The following is a 19,205-nucleotide window of genomic DNA, read 5'->3' on the forward strand; positions in this document are numbered from 1 at the left end:
TAGGCTGGGGTTTTTCTAGAAAAAAGGCTGAGGTATAACAGAGGTCGTTAAAATCAGGAAAGTGTTCAACACGGAGGATGTAATGTTGCTCTACTTGGAGAATTCAAAGTGAGAGATCATAATGTAAAGGCAGCTACAGTTAAATTCAGTTAGGGATTCAGAACTGATGTCTTTATCCTAAAAATAGTTAGAAAACTGAACTTGCTACCATACTGTGGAGTTCAGGCAGGTAACAGATGCATTTAAGGGAAATTTAGGTAAGTGAATGAGAGCAATATTAGGTTAGATAGAGTAGTGTGGGAGGAAGTTCAAATGGATCATAAGTGCATCCATTGAGAAGTTCGACCAAATGGTCTGTTTCTGTTTGCAATATTCAATATAATTCTATGTATGTTCTTTAATTGAAGAGCTCTGGTCATTGTGGAGATGCACCTCTCCAGTGTGCAAGCTTTTATCAAACAACATCCCCACCTGTAAGCCAGCCAGACTGTCAGGCGGGAAACTCTGCAGCAGAGACTGCAGCTGTGTGCTGCTGGAAGGGAGGTTGTTCAGATGGCAGTGGGTGAATACAGAGCGACTTGTACAGTTGAGGGTGATGTTGGAGGTTGGTAAGGCAGTAGGATGATGCTCGTGAGATTGTTGAGTGGTCTAGTTCTATTGAGTGCCTGATGGCCTGATGGGGAGGGTACACTGCTTGTTTGTAGTGCTTCTAAGGCACATTCCTTTTCCACACTAGTTTTCTTACATGTTGAGCTCTGGGGCTTGCAGCCAAAATAAAATAAGCATTTCCTGGGAGCAATTGGACAACTGCTTTCAACACCACCCCAATAACAAAAGGAAATGTGCATTTGCACTTAGTTTTTGAGGATTAAAAATTTTCCACAAATGTTTTTAATTTTATAATGGTATAGTTGATAGTTTAATGTATAATATTTCAGCATTAAACTTTTCCTGTTTTGGTGTTTTTCTTAGTAATGTGCTTCAATGCTTAATGCGTCAGTGTGTGAGTTGACAATTTATACGAGTGCCTTCTTCAGGAAGACAGGAATTTCTCTGAACATGTTGACAGAATGAATCTATGATTCTAGGGCTGAGAATAGCAACACATGTTAAGGCAGCTGTACTAGAGTCCACTTTTAGAAACATAGAAACATAGAAAAAACTATAGCACAATTCAGGCCCTTCAGCCCAAAAAGCTGTGCCGAACATGTCCCTACCCTAGAAATTACTAGGCTTACCCATAGCCCTCTATTATTGTGGACATTATGAATTAAAATGTAAACTCTTGGTTTAGAGTTTTGTTACTTATTGGACACTGAAGAAATCCATTATCACTTGCATTGACTACAGTTTTCTTCATTTACACATGTATTTCCAGGCACAACAGTGTTCATAATGAACAATGTTTTTTATATTAGATTTGTAAAGTTATAAATAGTGAACAGAATAATTAATTGGAATGCAGATTTTGAGGATGTCCAGTGTCATATTTGGGCAATTCTCACTTGCCGAAGTGAGAATTGCCCAAATAAGAAACAGCAGAGTAACATACACAGTGGGTAATTTGGGTTTTGGATGATAGTGTAAAGGATACGGCATTTTCTCACTGACCCTTTAAATAGTTTTCCCAACTAGCATCCACTTTAGTGGAAATGCATATTAAAAGAAACTTTGTATCTGTGAGTGGTTGTTAACCAGTCACTGGTGTTCAATTGTTGATGTTGCTGACTTGGTAATGGAAGTGCCCAAAGCCATGATCACCCAAGCTTTCTCTGTGACATGGAACTAACGCATTTAAATGAAATGAATTGAATTGTTATATTGCTAAAAAGCAAGTTGCACCATCAGAGGCGTTTGATAAAAATGATTAGTTAAAAGCTACTCTGATTAAGGTTACTATCTATTTGTTTTGTCTGTCAATTCAAGCTTGGATTTTGTATGCTTTTGATTAAACAGTTGTGGTTGACCGCTGGTAACATCAAAGGGGAACTATTAGGTGATGTCTGAAAGCATAAGAGGTTAATACACGCAGTCGGGTGCTCTCTAAAATAACTTGGATTATTAACTACAGTTCAAATACTACTGAGTGATCTGTTCGTGCAGTTAACCCATTCAAGGCAAATTCCTTTCCTTTCTGGATTATAGTATCACGAGAACATTAGAGCACAGAAGGAGGCAATTCAGCCCACTGGGTCTGTGCCAACTCTTTTCACAGAAGTCCAGCCAGTCCCATTCCTCCGTTCTTCTCCCATAGACCAGCAATTTTTTTTTCTCCAAGTATTCATCATTTCTTTTTCAAAAACCACAATTGAATTTGCATTCACCACATATTCAGATAATCCATTCCAGATTATAACTACATGCTATGTGAAAATGCTTTACCTCAGCCCACTCCAGATCATTTGCTAATCATTCTGAAACCTGTGCCTTCTTGCCCTTGATTTTGTACAGCCCTTCCAAATTTCCTCTTAACCTTCATTGCTCCAAGGAAAAGACCACAGTAGTGCAGCAGCTAGTGTAACGCTATTACAGCACCAGTAACTCACATTCAATTCCGCCGCTGTCTGTAAGGCGTTCTCCTTTAGCTGTTGTTCTCCCCATGACTGCACAGGTTTCCTCCGGGAGCTCCGGTTTCCTCTCACATTCCAAAAAGACGTACGGGTGAGGAATTGTGGGCATGCTATGTTGGCACCAGAAGCGTGGCAACACTTGCAGGCTGCCCTCAGTACATTCTCAGACTGTGTTGGTTGTTAACGCAAAAAGACACATTTCACCATGTGCTTCGATGTACATGTGACTAATAAGTAAATATCATATTATTATTAAACTCCAAATTCTCTGACCTATCCTCATAACTGAAATTCCTCATCCTGGAGCCTTTGTATACCTTCTCCAGACTTTTACATCTTTCCAAACTTGCAGTCACCCAGAACTAGACACTCCAGTTATGGCATAACCTGTGTTTTGTAGTTCAACATAATCTCCTTACTTTTGTACTTGTGCTTCTATTTAAGATGCCCAGAATCCACTCTGCATTATTAACTACTTTCTTAACCTGCCCTGACAACGTCAAAGATTTATGCACATCCACACGCAAGTCCCTCTGTTCCTGCACCCCTTTAGAACGACAAATTTAGTTTATATCGTCGCTACTCCTTCGTACTGCTCTTACTATTTCTTATGTCCTTATGCTCAAAGAACAGTCAGTGGAATACAAAGAGAAATTGATTTGTTCAGACTGCAAGAAGGAGATGGAACAATGAAAGAAAGTGAGAGAAATATGAGTGAAGAATGGGATAGAAATATGATATTTTAATAGGTAAGGTGACAAGAAATGCTGTTTAATTGGTTACCTTTTTATATCACCACGCCTTAACCTATGACTGCAGAACGTTTATAAAATGGAAAATTATCTGCAGCCAATGAATGGCATTTTAAGTCCTAAATAATTTATGTTCATGAAAAGACTTGGGTTATATTTTCATTACTTGGTAATGAAAGCTTTAAGTTCTTTTTCTCTGCTTGTGATTAGCATTTGTTAACCAATGTTCCTGAGTACTACTTGTTCTTGAAATCAGCCAGTCCGTGCATTGCTGCATCAGTAGTTGGTTTCACAGTTCTCAAGTAGTTTGATAAGGAAAGCAGGAGACTCAAAGAACACTTGTGATATGCCCTCATTGATGAAGTTGACTGAGAGGTTGACTCATTCATCACAGTTGGTGCCAGTCTGTTTGGCTGTGGTTTGCTGGGCGCATTAACATTGCTTTGGAAGCACAAAAGGTCCTGAAAGGAGATTAGGAGAAATCCCATGAATTGATAAATTTGCTAGGGAATACACAAATAGAAATACAAATACTGCCTGCTTTTAATGTGGACTACAGCCACACATTTTAACCTGAGCACACTAAGCGTTCCAAGCTACTGCATCAAGAAACACAGTCCTAGAAGGATATGGGCGTCCAGGGCTGGATATAGGCATCCAAGCATCAGGAAAACATAGTTTCCACCACATATCCGCTTAACTTGTGGTGGCGAGTGAGATCAGGTCCAAAGAAACACACAACACCAACACAGCAATATGTCAAACATGTCACATCCAGTCATGTTATGCTAAATATTATGATTTCCAAAGTACCTATTGGCATGTAAACTCAAGGGAAAGTCAAACAAACTAGACCAAAAGTAAATTCAGGGAAATGCCTTGACCTCTCCTGTAGACAATAAAATGGAATTCCTGGAGACTACAATGACTAAGAGGCAAGTTAACCAACTTCAGTTAGGAAGATATGGTTCCCATCCGCTGAATCTTGTTTCAGAGGTTAATAAACATTCTGTAAGGAGTAAGTCCATTCGCTGCTCAAACTGGCTCTGTGCTACTAAACGTGCACAGTTGTCATGAAAGGTACACAAGCCATTGAATTCCAGCCTTGAAGGTAGAGTGAATGCAGCATTTATTGCCAATCCCAAATTATTCCCAAGGAGATGGTGATATCTGCCTTCACAAAATGCTATACTCATTCTGGTGAAGGTACTCTCACAGTGCTGTTGGATAAGGAGTTCCAGGATTTAGATCTAACAATGATGAAGGAATGGTGATGTAGTTCCAATTCAGGATGGTGTGCAACTTGGAGGGGAATCTGCTGGTGGTGGTGTTTCCCATGTGTCTGCTGCCCTTATTCTTCTTCATGGTCGAGGTCATGGATTTGGAAGGTGCTGTTGGAATAGCTTAGGCAAACAACTTCACTGCATTTTACAGAAGGCATGCACTGCACCTATTATGTGCTGGTGGTGGAGGGAATAAATGTTTGGTGAGGTGACCGGAGAGCCAATCAAGTGGGCTGCTTTATCCTGGATGGCACTGAATCTACATTCATGCAGGCAAATAGAGGGTATTCTATCACATTTTGGATTTGTTTCTTGTAGATTGTGGAAAGGCTGGGTTGTCCGGAACTGAGTCACTCACAGGGTCTCCAGCCTCTGACCTGTGACCAAGAAGCTCCTCGGAACAGGGAGCTGAGAACCATGGGAAAATTAGCCAAGCTGACCTTGGACTAGTGTAAGATCCAAATGCACAAAACAGGTAGTGATACTATTGCAAGAATGGGTGCTCGTGACCGCAGTACAGGTCTATCAATTATTGATTGAATATTTAACATAAGTATCAGTCCAGGGAAAGAGGAACAATAGAGAGGCAAATTGAATGCCTTCACACAAAGCATTGAAGGGACTCAGCAGTTCAGGGAGTATCTATGCAGGGATGCCCAATGGAGTCTAGGTTTCCTGTCCCCACCTCTAAAGGAGGGTTGCATTCAAAGCGTCTCCCAAATTCATTATCCTTTGAAGTGACCAGGAGTGCTCCTCCCACCTCTCCATCCAATTGGTCAAGCTAAGAAAAGTTTCTGAAAAGTCATAGTAGGTTTATAATTAACTCCTATCTGCCCATTAGCAAGCCAGAACAGTGATAACTCTGCCCTGGTGGTCAGCAGTGAAGAAACTCAACCGCAGCCAGTGAAGCCAGCGAGAGCCACAACCATTGAAGGCCTACTTTGAGGGCTCCAACCAAGGGAGCAAAGACAGCACTGGCACCATCCAAGGCAGGAGACCAACCTTCATGGACAGCAGAGAACCCTAGACTCTGGGAGCCAGCAAAGATACCTGTGATTAGCCCCAGGTGTAACTGATAGTGTTTGGGACTCTGACAGATAGTTACAGCTTAAGTATTGCATGGTTAACCATGCACACGTGTGTGTGTGTGTGTGTGTGTGTGTGTGTGTGTGTGTGTGTGTGTGTGTGTGTGTGTATAGAGCTGTGTTTGCATCTGGATGTGACTTGTGTCCTTTTGTTTACCTTGCAAGTGTAAAGCACCTGGGTAAAACACATTTTAAGGGATATTGGTTGAAATCTTCAGAAAACGTAGGAGCAACAGACCTGCTCTTGTAACCACAGGATTATGTGGTTTGTCCAGTGACCCTAAAAATGTTGATGGTAGGGGACTTTGTGACAGTCATGCTATTGATTGTCACATGGAGGTGGTTAGATCTTCAGTTGCCAATGATGGTCACAGTCACAGATGATGGCATGTTTGTGGCACAAATATTACTTGCCACTGATCAGTCTATGTCTGACTGTTGTCTTGGTGTTGCTGCATGCAGGGAAGGGCTGCTTTATTTGCTATGAAGTTGTGAATGGAATTGGAAATTATGCAATCATCAGTGAGTATCTCCACTTCTGCCTTCCAAGGGAAGGAAGGTCACTGATGAAGGAGCTAAAGATGGTTGGGCCTGAGGAACTCCTGTAACAATGCTTTGGGGCTGGGATGATTGACCTCCAACCACCACAACCATCTTCCTCTGTGTGAGGTATGACTCCAGTTATTGGAGTGATTTCCCCTTGATGCCCATTGACTTCAGTTTTACCAGGGCTCCTTGATGTCGCACTACATCAAATGCTGCCTTAATATTAAGGACAGTTACTCTCACCATTGGAACTTTGCACACTGTCCCAGTGTGATGAGGTCAGGAGCCAAGAGGTCCTGTCAAAACCCAACTAGCTATTAGGTTACTGGGGAATAAGTGCTGCTTGACAGCATTATCGAGAACACCTTTCATCACATTGTTGATGACTGTGAGTACACTGATTGGCTGGTAATACACTTGAATGCATTTGTTCTGCTCTTTGAGGACAGGGCATAACCTGGGCAACCTTTAGGTAGATTTTAGGATTGCACTGGAGCACCCTGGCTAGAGGTATACTGGGGAAAAACCCTAAATGCAACAGTTATTCTCTCCCTTTAAGGCGTGAGGTAATTTGGAGGTGTGGAGAGACAGTGGCTGGGTGCTGAATGGGTGGAATCTCAGCTGGACACCTGTTGTGTCCACCCAGCATGGTATCTGGGAAGCACAACTGCTTTGAGAAATGGGCCTTGACAATCTGCTGGTGTCAAAATACTGCAACATTGCAGCTGTGGAGGAAATCATAAAACTGTTGCATGCAATACCTACTGGTGACGGGTAAGGGGGAACAGGGGAACCAAGGCATAAAGGGATGCAATTTGTGTCAGAAAAGGGGTGGCCGATTTCTATGATGTGCTAGCTGCTTCTGGCCTGACTAACATCTTAGGGAAAGGCAGACAAGGCACTCGCTGGAGCTCGATCCTTTGAAAGCCTGGAAAATGTGAAACTGGCATGTACCATGGCTGCTTAATCCCACTGGGGCCCTGAAACACAAGAAACGAGTAAATCATCAAGACCTGCATATCATAGTGAGGAAGCGAAGGGTTAAGAATTGCAACCATACCTATAACTGGCAAACAAAATATATATATATATGCATTTATATTTCTTTAGCAAGGACTAGCAAGCTGCTGACCCACTAGTTAGGTTGGAATGTTAAGTATGTTAACTGCCTTTGTTTCGGGTAACGAACCATTCCGATATGTCAGACGGTGGCGATACTGAGTGTAATTAACATCGAGGTGAAGACTTGGTCTGAACAATGAAGGGTGATACCTGCCTTTGAAAGCCTTGATTATAACTCAATTATACTAAGACAAAAGGTGTGATAGCTGTCTCGGGATCTCTATAGCTTGACCGAAACTCGCAGCGCCGTTTGCATGGGATGTGCGTGACAATTCCTGTAAAAATGTCTGTCTGCCCTTTGTTCGGGGAGAACTCAGGAAGCGACTCTTAGTGAGTGCTGAAGAGAATTCTCCTAGTGGTGCACTGCTAATAAAGGTATTTGTTCGAATCGACCTTGTGGCACTGTGTTATTTACAGCGGACGGAAAGGGAAAATTGATTTCGGGATGACAACTTGGCGAGCCAGCCAGGAGTCCAAGATGAGGTTTCGGAAGCGGCGTGACCGACCGACGGGGATAACGGCCACCTGAGACGGACGGGCCCACAAGGTACGATTCACCTTGATCCCTCTCAGGCAGTCAGACACCTGATCGATCCCTTCGCTTACCGACAATCCTCTGACGGACTCCTCGCGAACCTGTCCAAGTGCCACAGGTAAGGAGGGGTTCGAGTCCCCAGTTAAGTTAATTTCTGTTCGGGGTTCGAGTTCCCAGTTAAGTTAATTTCTGTTCGGGGTTCGAGTCCCCAGTTAAGTTAAGTTCTGTTCAGGGTTCGAGTCCCCAGTTAAGTTAAGTTAAGTTAAGTTCTGTTCGGGGTTCGAGTCCCCAGTTTTGGGTTTGGGATTTTAAGTTGTGAATTTCAAGGTTTTGAGCTCTAAGTTCTGAGATCGGTTCTCCAGTACTACCACCCTGCCTTAGACCGGTCCTTAAGAGGGGAAATCCCCCACGGGAAGGTCAGGAACCTGAAGTGGGTGAAGGAAAGAGACCGATCTTATAGGTAATCGCAGCGATTCGTACCGTCCGATAGGGTAGAATACAAAAATGGGACAAACGCTCGATAAGTCTGGGTCCAATACTCCACTATCTAAGTTATGTAAAGACGATCCGAAGAACGAGAGCAACTTCCATAAATTATCAGCATGCCTCAATAAGAAATTGGGAAACGAAATATGGCCATTGGGGGGAACTTGGGACGTAGATAAATGCCTAAAGGCAGAAAAGGCAATTTGGGAGCAGAATACAGGGGAAAAATGGAAATTATTAATGTCCACTTGGAGAAAAACAGCCGAAGACCTAACAAATAAATCTAAGCAAGCTAGCTGGGAACATAATGCGCGCAGAAGGGGAATTAGTGTGTGTGATGAACAGGGAAATCCTAAGAGTTGGGAAGTCCTGAAGTCTCAGTGCGGAGACCACGATGCTGAAAAGAGCAGAAGGGAGAGAGAAGAGGTAAATGAGGTGTATAAGGAGAAGAGCAGAAATAAAAATAAAAGTAGTAAGGATAAAGTGGAGGTACCTCCCGACATGTCTGGTGTGCCCCTGTTGTTCCAAAGTAATGATACGGACGAAGAGGAGGAGGATTGGATGGTCCGACCCACAGCCCCTACCTACCCCCCGGTTTCATTGCCGCCCCCATATAATGCGGCTAGCCCGCCAGCCATCCCGCCCTTACCACCAGCGACTGCTAGCCAAGTCCCGCCCACAGGACAAGTCCATGGCCCTATTGCGTCCCGAACCAGGATGCGGCTTAGTCGAAGGGAAAGCCCACAGACAGGTGGCTCTAAGGCCACAGACAAACGACGAAGCTTTTTGGCAAGGGACAGTCCTTCAATAGATTCTCAGACGGACACCGACTCTGATTCTACCACTGATTGTGGCGACCCTACAGATCCCAGCCTACCAACCATGTTGAACGGGGTTAAGGGAGCCAAGGTTAAGAAACAATTCCCCAACAGGAGTGTTCCCAATCCTGATCCAGCCCAAGCCAGCGCTAATCCTACTATCCAAATTTACACCCCTTGGAAGCCTCAGGAGATGTGCTTAATCATGAGTCAGGCGCCCAACCGTTTAACCAACCTGGAGGATTTCATAGTTTATGTGATTGGAACAATTCAGAGGTATCAGGCCGGCCCCCAAGACCTTTTCAGTCTTTGTTGCATGGCCCTTACGACTAATGAAGTGGCACAGTGGAAAGAACACCTGGGGAACTATGCTGACTGGACAGCCTTTCAGGCAGCCGTCTGGCCTCGGGACCAGGTGGCCACTATTAGAACTGCCCTTCGTAAAGCCCTCCAACAGCCTATTGACATAACTAAAGTTTTAGAATGCCGACCGAAACAGGGTGAGGACGACCCAGACTTTTGGGACAGTTTCTGTTCACTTTACAGTACCTATGCGGGGGACGATGCCTACAACAGAGGCAATGCCTCCCCCCAGTTTAATGCCCTCCTACTACAATGCATCCCTGCGGGAGTGGCCTCAACTATCCGTACTAATGACATGAACTGGCCTGACCACACACGACAAGCCATGAGGAGGGCGCTAGTCCACTTCTGGAGTAACGGGTGCGATACGAAAGCCACAAAGGTAAAACAGGAAATGGTGCAGAGACCCCCTCGGCCCCAACCTTCCTACTCCGACAATATGGGCTATCAAATGGAGTGGCAATTTTGCATTCCAGAAGGGGTTGACTGGTCCGGTAAAGGATACCCACTGTACCCCAATGACTTAAGAACCCCAGTTTACCACCACCACCACCCTCTCGTAATTACCTAGGACCCATGGGGATAGGAAAAGACCGGTGGCATACTACTCCACTCGGCTGGACCCATTTGCAAGGGGACTTCCACCATGCTCACAAATGCTTCCAGCCATTTATTCCCTAGTAACAGCAGCCTCCAATATAACCTTGCAACAGGCAGTGATGGTTTATTCCTCCCATACCGTAACGGCACTCTTAACTTCTCACCAGACGCAACACCTTACCCAGGCCCGCTTAAACAGATACGAGGTAGCACTCCTGAATAACCCACTCCTCACTTTTGCCTACTGTACGACCATTAATCCTGCCACCTTCCTAGAGGGCCCACCTGAGGATCTTGCGGACCCACCTCATGACTGTCTAATGCGTAACCACTTTTTAACTGCACCCCGTCCGGACCTTTCAGATAAGGCCATCCAGTCAGTCGACTTAAACCTGTACGTTGATGGTAGTTCCTACATTTCTGAACAGGGCACCCACCTTAGCGGCTATGCTGTGGTAAACGACTCCCAGAGTGTGGAATCTGCATCTCTGCAGCCCCCAGTCTCTGCCCAAAAAGCAGAACTCTTTGCCCTGACCCGAGCTTGCATTTTAGCCAAGGACAAAGTAGCTAACATCTTCACTGACTCCCGCTATGCTTTTGGAGTTGCCCATGATTTTGGCCAACTCTGGGCACACAGGGGATTTCTGACCTCTACAGGTAGCCCCATACAGAATGCGGCTTATGTAAAGAACCTCCTCCAAGCCATCCTCCTCCCAAACAAATTGGCCATCATCAAATGCTCCGCTCACCTTTCAGATGCCTCCCTAATAACCCAGGGCAGTAACAGGGCAGATACAGAAGCGAAATTGGCAGCATGCCAGGGGTCTAAAATCATTTCCACTATGGAAAAACAAGCAGTTGTTTGCAAGCCAAAGATAACAACACCGGGCACCCCAGACATGGTCACTGTGCAGCACTTACAGGGGGACGCCCCTGACTCAGAAAAACAAATGTGGAAGGCGCACGGGTATATGCACTCTGCACTACACGGCCTCTGGGTTACTCCAGTCGGTCAAGTATGTATATCTGATTCTTTACCAATGCTTATTGACTGCCTACATTCTGACACCCACCTTGGCAAGGAGGGAATGAGTAACATTTTACTATGTACCTGGTGGCACCCCAGATTGGAGGAAGCAGCACAAGGCAAAATACAGTCGTGTTTGATATGCCAACAAACCAATGTTGGGAAAGGGGTGGTGCACCCCAGGCAAAACCCCCTTGCCAGGTGGTCCTTTTGAATGTATACGACTCGACTTTATTGAATTACCGCGTGTCCATTGTTACAAGTACTGTCTCGTTATTGTTGTATTTAGTAGATGGATTGAAGCTTTTCCAACCACTAATAATAAGGCCTCAATGGTGGTAAAGTTATTACTTACAGAGGTTATACCAAGGTTTGGGGTACCCCGACAGATAAGTTCTGACAATGGCCCCCACTTCATAGGGAAAATAAATAAGGAATTGTGCGAGGCACTGCATATTGAACAGCAGTTCCACTGCACCTACCACCCTCAAGCAGCAGGTGTAGTAGAGAGAGCTAACAGCACCCTCAAGAATAAACTAACCAAATTAGTGTCAGAGACAGGTCTAAACTAGTTGAAGGTTCTCCCCTTAGCATTATACCATATGAGAATCACCCCCCACTTGGCCACCGGGGTATCAGCTGCCGAAATCGTCTATGGGCATCCGGGAAGAACCCCATGGGATGCCGCCACCCAACCCCCCACACAGGTTGACCTTAATATCATGGGGGATGAACTACAAAGGTATTTCAGACAACTTACATCCTCTTTAAAGTTTCTTCATTCGTAGGTGGAGAGTGCCTTTAAACCACCTGAAGGGCAGAACACAGAATTGCCTGACCTGGAAATCGGAGACTCAGTACTGATACGGGATTGGGAGCGCCCTAAACTGGGACCTCGGTGGAAAGGCCCCTTCCAGATACTACTCCAAACACCGACAGCCGTGAAAGTAAAAGGCCAGGAACGTTGGATTCATCTGAGCGACTGTAAATGATGGCCACCGGAGGAAAGCTAATACTTTTTAAATTCAGACTCCTCACCATTACTATAACTCTTGTGTGGGTGTTAGAGGATAATTTGTTTTACAAAATACATATGCAGCTACATGGGAATCGCACCGTTTGTTACCCCTTGGCAGAGTCAGTGGAAGGCCTTTTTGTAGCCACGCCAAGCTGGAGCCCCAGGGCCCTCTCAAAGTATGAATTCTCAAAAACAAAGTGTGTTGGGCAGACAGGAAACTACAGGAGGGCACTACCGGGTAAATGCTTGCAAGGAACAGTAACAGGACCTAGTAGTACAGCCCACCACCAGTCCTTCTCCCACTGTTTCATCGGCATAGGGTGGGGTTGTGGGCTAGCAATTGTACAACATACGATAGCATGTGCCGCCACTACCTGTACAGAGAGGAATCGCGGGTTTAAAGGGGGATGGTTTAGCTGTGAGTGCTCTGCCACTAGGTGTGTTACGTTACTTGCAGGAGAGCGATGGGTTTGTGGAGAAGGGAACGGGACCCATGTGAGATTGTCTAATGTCTCTTTAGAATGGCTAACCAGGGAAAATTACCTGAGGGAGCATGGGAGAAATGTTGCTGGGATCTCTTGGTATTCTCAAATGCCCAGTCCACGGCAATCGGGTAATGTAACCTACTACCGGGCTAAGGAAGGGTATGGGTTCCTCTTTAGTGGCACTTATACCACAGCCACCCCCACCCTGCCAGCTTGGTTTGCAATAGGAACGATCGGGCCGGTCATGGTCCCCTGCCCCCAGAAGGCTCATGTCCGACGAAGACTTGCGGTGCGGTCAGTTAGTGAGGAGTTCTGTGAGGATTGGAGGGATCCTATGTCATTGGGATCTCCCTTAGCATTGTTAGGCCATGGATTCCTGAGTACTCTCTCTCTGGGGGGTTGGGCAGGAACTATAGCCGCAAAAAAACGGAACTACCTTATTTGTGGACTGGCTGCACTGGGAAACAGTACTATGAATGGCCTGAAGGCAGTGAACCGGGAACTGGCGGAGCTTCAACTTTATGCCCAGCAGACCCGGTATGCTGTGGACTACCAGCTGGCTCAGCAAGGAGGAGTATGTGCTATAGTTGGGGACAAATGTATCACCAACGTGAGAGATGAGTCCTACAACATCTCCCGTGCCATTCAGGACATTCAGACGCAAGTAGATAGCTTTGGACAGGGATTTACAGGAGGGACAAGTTGGTTGGGGTGGCTGCTAGGAGGGTCGTGGGCATCATACCTGCTGCATGGAGCTGTGGGACTAATAGTGATTATAATAGTATGCTGTGTGGTGCTGGCCTGTCTAAGTGCCTGTTGCAAGGTCCTTATTAATGAGCTCTTGGCCCCGTTCTCAGCGCCGCTCTAGTTTATCGTGAAATGATAAAAAGGAGGGAATGAGGAAATGAAGGGTTAAGAATTGCAACCATACCTATAACTGGCAAACAAAATATATATATATGCATTTATATTTCTTTAGCAAGGACTAGCAAGCTGCTGACCCACTAGTTAGGTTGGAATGTTAACTGCCTTTGTTTCGGGTAATGAACCATTCCGATATGTCAGACGGTGGCGATACTGAGTGTAATTAACATCGAGGTGAAGACTTGGTCTGAACAATGAAGGGTGATACCTGCCTTTGAAAGCCTTGATTATAACTCAATTATACTAAGACAAAAGGTATGATAGCTGTCTCGGGATCTCTATAGCTTGACCGAAACTCGCGGCGCCGTTTGCATGGGATGTGCGTGACAATTCCTGTATAAATGTCTGTCTGCCCTTTGTTCGGGGAGAACTCAGGAAGCGACTCTTAGTGAGTGCTGAAGAGAATTCTCCTAGCGGTGCACTGCTAATAAAGGTATTTGTTCGAATCGACAGCGGACGGAAAGGGAAAATTGATTTCGGGACGACAATAGGACATAGAACACTGCAGCACAGTATAGGACCTTCGGCCCACAATGTTGTGCCAACATCTTATCCTGCTCTAAGATCTATCTAACCCTTCCCTCCCACATAGCCCCCTATTTTTCTCTTAAATGAGTCTCTTAAATGTCCCTAATGTATCTGCCCCCACAACCTCTGCCGGCAGTGCGTTCCACACACCCATCACTCTCTGTGTAGAAAACTTACCTCTGACATTCCCCTTTATACCTTCCTCCAATCACCTTAAAATTATGTCCCCTCATGTTCCATTGTCGCACTGGGAAAAAGTCTCTGACTGTTCACTCGATCTGTGCCTCTTATCATCTTGTACACCTCTATCAAGTCCCCTCTCATCCTCCTTCTCTCCAAAAAGAAAAGCCCTAGCTCACTCAACCTATCCTCATAAGACATGCTCACCATTCCAGGCAACATCCTGGTAAATCTCTTCTGCACCCTCTCTAAAGCTTCCACATCCTGAGCTGCCTCCCACATAACTGGTTCAGGGTCTCTCTGGAAGTTGATTCCACTGGGCTAAGGGATGAAAAATGCCAGCACCTGCTATGAAATCAGTGATCATTGAAAGTCTTCTCATTGTAGCAGATAATCCAGCACACAGGATTTTGAAAATATTCCCTTACTAACAAGACAATAAATTTGACTTCCAATAACTTAAATAAAAAGCTACTAACGTTTTACTTGAGGAAAACCATAGAGCCATAGAGTCATAGAGCAAGGAGAGCCCTTCACCCCAAGGCATCCACACTGACCATCAAGCACCCATTTTATTCCCCCCACATTGCCATCAACTTATCCCACCTTCTACCACTAACCTCGGGGGACTTTACAGTGGAAAATTAAACTACCAAGCCACATGTCTTTGGGATGTGGGAGGAAACCAGAGCACCTGGAGGATATCTACATGGTCACAAGGAGAACGTGCAAACTCCACACAGACAGCACCAGAGTTCAGGATTAAACCTGGGTTGCTGGAGCTGTGAGGCTGGAAAGACCACAGTGCAGCCCCACAAGTCTTGTCAGGAAGATCCTCTTAATTCTTGGGTCAATTGCATAAAGGGTGTTGAAAGAATACATTAGGATGTAGATTTACATATACGCTATACTTTCTTAGGAGGTTAAGGTGGCCCAGCATGTCACCCAAACACTCTAACAAACTTCTACAGATATACTGTTGAAGATATCTTGACTGGTTGCATCATGGTCTGGTAAGACATTTTGAATGCGCAGGAATGTGAGCAGCTGCGGAGAGTGGTGAACTCAGCCCAATACATTACCTGGCACATCCCTCCCCACCATCGGTACTATCTACGGTTGTCTCAGGGTTTGCTGAATCTTGGTAGCCAGTGGTGATATTCACTTCTTGTTTAATAGTTTATTGGCAGCCTTGGTGGCTTTGACAGAAGTTTCTTTCTTAGTAAATGACTTGATCACACCAACAGACACCGCCTGTCTCATACCACGGACAGCAAAGCGACCATCGGTAGTATCAACGGGAGGCACCTGCCTCAAGAAAGCAACATCTAGCATCAAAGATCCCCACCATCCAGGTCATCCCATCTTCTCACAGCTACCATCGGGCAGGAGGTACAGAAGCCTGAAGTTCCACACTGCCAGGTTGAAGAACAGCTACTTCCCTTCAACCATTCGGTTCTTGAACCGACCTGCACAACCCTAACTACCACCTCAGTACAGTAACACTATGACCATTTTGCACTACAATGCACTGTTTTTTTGTTCTAATTGTGTTCCTTCTTGTATAATTTTTGTATAATTTATGTTTTTCTTGTGAATGTTGTGAATTTGATGCCATGTGCCTAGGATGCTTCTGCAAGTAAGTTTTTCATTGCACCCATGCATACATGTACTTGTGCATATGAAAATAAACTCGACTTTAACTTCGACTTTGACTTTGACTAGCCTAACGCCAGTTTCAGACACTGCCTAAAACAGTTTCATCTTGTTGGCAGCCACTCGCCTCAGGAATGGAATATGTGCATTACAATCAGCATAGTAGCCCATTTAGTGCCCATTTTAAACCCATAAAGTGAGTGCAGCACAGTCCATTTTATCAGAGCTTTGAGACACATATAAATGCTGGTTTCTGCGATAATTGACTGAAGTGATTATAATTAACAGAATAGTTGGCAATTAGCAGAGCATGCTCCTTGTAAGCACTGACCATCCAGCCCACTCGCCAAGTGGTGCCAAAATTGCTAGATGATTTTTCTTCTCTTTGGAAGTAAAAATATATTAAACCAGCCAACTGCTTACTATTCCTGAGAGGCTGAAGAAAACAAAGGAAGAGAGTGGAATCTGTACAGTGATTGATGCTGTTGCTGTATTTGCTTTTCTAAGAAAAACAACGTTTTCTAGGAGGCAATCGCAAAATGCTTACATCATTGTTTGCAGAGATTATGTATGAGTTTATGTGCCAGCATTATTTCTTGCTTCCTCCCTTCCCTCATTTAGGGCTGTCAGGATTGTACTGTCAGCTATCTCTTGTGTTGACAGATTCAGGGAATATACTGAGACCAATATTTCAACTTCCCAGCCCCCCTCTACAATACCACCAAACTGTGGATCCTCACACAGCAAGATCTCCAGCTCTGGTCTGGTTAATCCCAGGACCAGGAATTTCCTTGGGTTTCTATGACGTGACACTTAAATTACAGTGGAAGATCCCACAGACACCCTTTAGACATGCACATGAGCTTTATCCCTATGTCTTACTCAAATTATGGCAGCTAATTGGGGGAATTGCCAAATTAATATAAAGCAGGGTGCCCACAATCTGATAAATCTTACATATCATCCATCTAATCAGAGAAATATATATAGCCGATCATTTGTAGTCCTCCGAAAATATTGAACAGACTCTTGTGGTATCAGTAAACAGACCAGATAACCATTTGATAATCACAAAGTTTGACTTAGGATGTTTTAATGTTAAAGTTACATTATAAGTGCAAGCTGCTGTTGTTATTTGTGCCATAAATCAATAATGTTTCTTTACCAGCTGCACTCCTTTCAAGGTACTTTCCCCATGCAACTACAGCTTTTATCTCTTTGCGCTGTCCTCCCAGGTGGAGTAGCAATTCACTTGCATTTCTTCCAATTTAGTGTACAGAATTCAGTGCTCGTGATGTGGTTCCACTGGAGAAACCAAGCACAGATTAGGTAAACACCTCTGTTCAGTCCAGAAGGGTGACTTTGGGTTTGCATTAGTCTTTCTATTTAATTCTCCATCCCCTTCCCACACTGTCCTCTCTGTCTGTGGTCCTTCACAGTTTCAATGAAGCCCTCATCCTTCATCTAGGCATATTGCAGCCCTCAGGACTCAGTACTGTTGAATTCAACAACATTGAATTCAACAACCTCAGGCAATTTACTTTCTTGTTAGTGTCAGAATGACTGAAGGTCATCCACCTATAATCATAACTCAGCTTTTTTCACTCCTCACATGCCATCTGATCTGCTAAGGGTTTTCAGTGTTTTCTTTTATTTCAGATTTCTAACAACTGCCATATTCTGCATCTCAGAGTCTGTATTCACAAGATCACAAGATCACAAGACAAGGGAGCAGAAGCAGGCCATTCGGCCCATCGAGTCTGCTCCAAGGAAAGGGAAATAGAAATGGGGAATGGGGGAAGAAGAAACAAAAACTATTCTAATCCCAATTACCGGCCTTATCCCCATATCCCTTGATATCCTGACTATTTAGATATCTATCTATCTATCTCCTCCTTGAATGCCCCCACTGATCTGGCCTCCACTGCTGTACGTGGTGAGGAGTTCCACAAATTCACCACCCTCTGGCTAAAGAAATTTTTCCTCATCTCTGTTTTGAAACTGTACCCTCTAATTCTAAGATTGTGCCCTCTGGTCCTGGACTCACCCACCAAGGGAAACAGCCTAGCCACATTTACCCTGTCCTTTCCTATCAATATTTTAAATGTCGCTATGAGGTCCCCTCTCATTCTTCTGTACTCCAGTGAGTACAGTCCAAGAGCCGACAAACGCTCCTCATACGTAAGCCCTTTCATTCCTGGAATTATCCTCGTAAATCTCCTCTGAACCCTCTCCAACATCAACACATCCTTCCTAAGATGTGGGGCCCAAAACGGCGCACAATATTCCAAATGAGTCCTCACTAGTGCCCTGTAGAGCCTCATCAACACTTCCTTACTTTTATACACTATACCTCTCGAAATGAATGCCAACATAGCATTCACTTTCTTTACCACCGATCCGACCTGGTGGTTAACCTTTAAGGTATCCTGCACGGGTACCCCCAAGTCCCTTTGTACTTCTGTGCTTTGGATTTTCTCTCCTCCTAGGTAATAATCTGCCCGCTTATTTCTGCTTCCAAAGTGTACAACTGCACATTTCCCTACATTGAATCTCATCTGCCATTTCCTTGCCCATTCTCCTAAACTGTCTAGGTCCCTCTGCAACCTTCCTATCTCTTCAATACTCCCTACTCCTCCTCCTATCTTGGTGTCATCCGCGAACTTAGCCACGAAACCATTTATTCCATCATCCAAATTGTTAATGTACAAGGTAAAAAGGAGCGGTCCCAACACCGACCCCTGCTGCACACCACCAGTAACCAGTAACCAACCAGAATGAGATCCTTTTATTTCCACTCTTTGCTTCCTGTCAACCAGCCAATGCTCCACCCATTCTGTTATCCTACCTGTAATTCAATGACCTCTCATCTTATTAATCAGTCTCTTGTGAGGCACCTTATCAAAGGCCTTTTGAAAGCCTAAATACACAACATCTACCGCCTCTCCCTTATCCACCTTACCTGTGATTTCTTCAAAAAACTCCAATAGGTTGGTCAGGCAGGATCTTCCCTTCACAAAACCATGTTGGCTAGGACCTATCCTGCCCTGCGCCTCTAGGTATTCCGTAACCCCGTCTTTGAGGATAGATTCCAATAACTTTCCCACCACTGACGTCAGACTAATAGGTCTGTAATTTCCTTTATGCTGCCTCCCACCTTTCTTATACAACGGAACTACATTTGCGACCCTCCAGTCCTCCGGAACCACGCCGGAATCTATCGATTT

Source organism: Pristis pectinata, chromosome 9, assembly GCF_009764475.1.
Source record: "Pristis pectinata isolate sPriPec2 chromosome 9, sPriPec2.1.pri, whole genome shotgun sequence".
In the NCBI taxonomy this organism is placed as follows: domain Eukaryota; kingdom Metazoa; phylum Chordata; class Chondrichthyes; order Rhinopristiformes; family Pristidae; genus Pristis; species Pristis pectinata.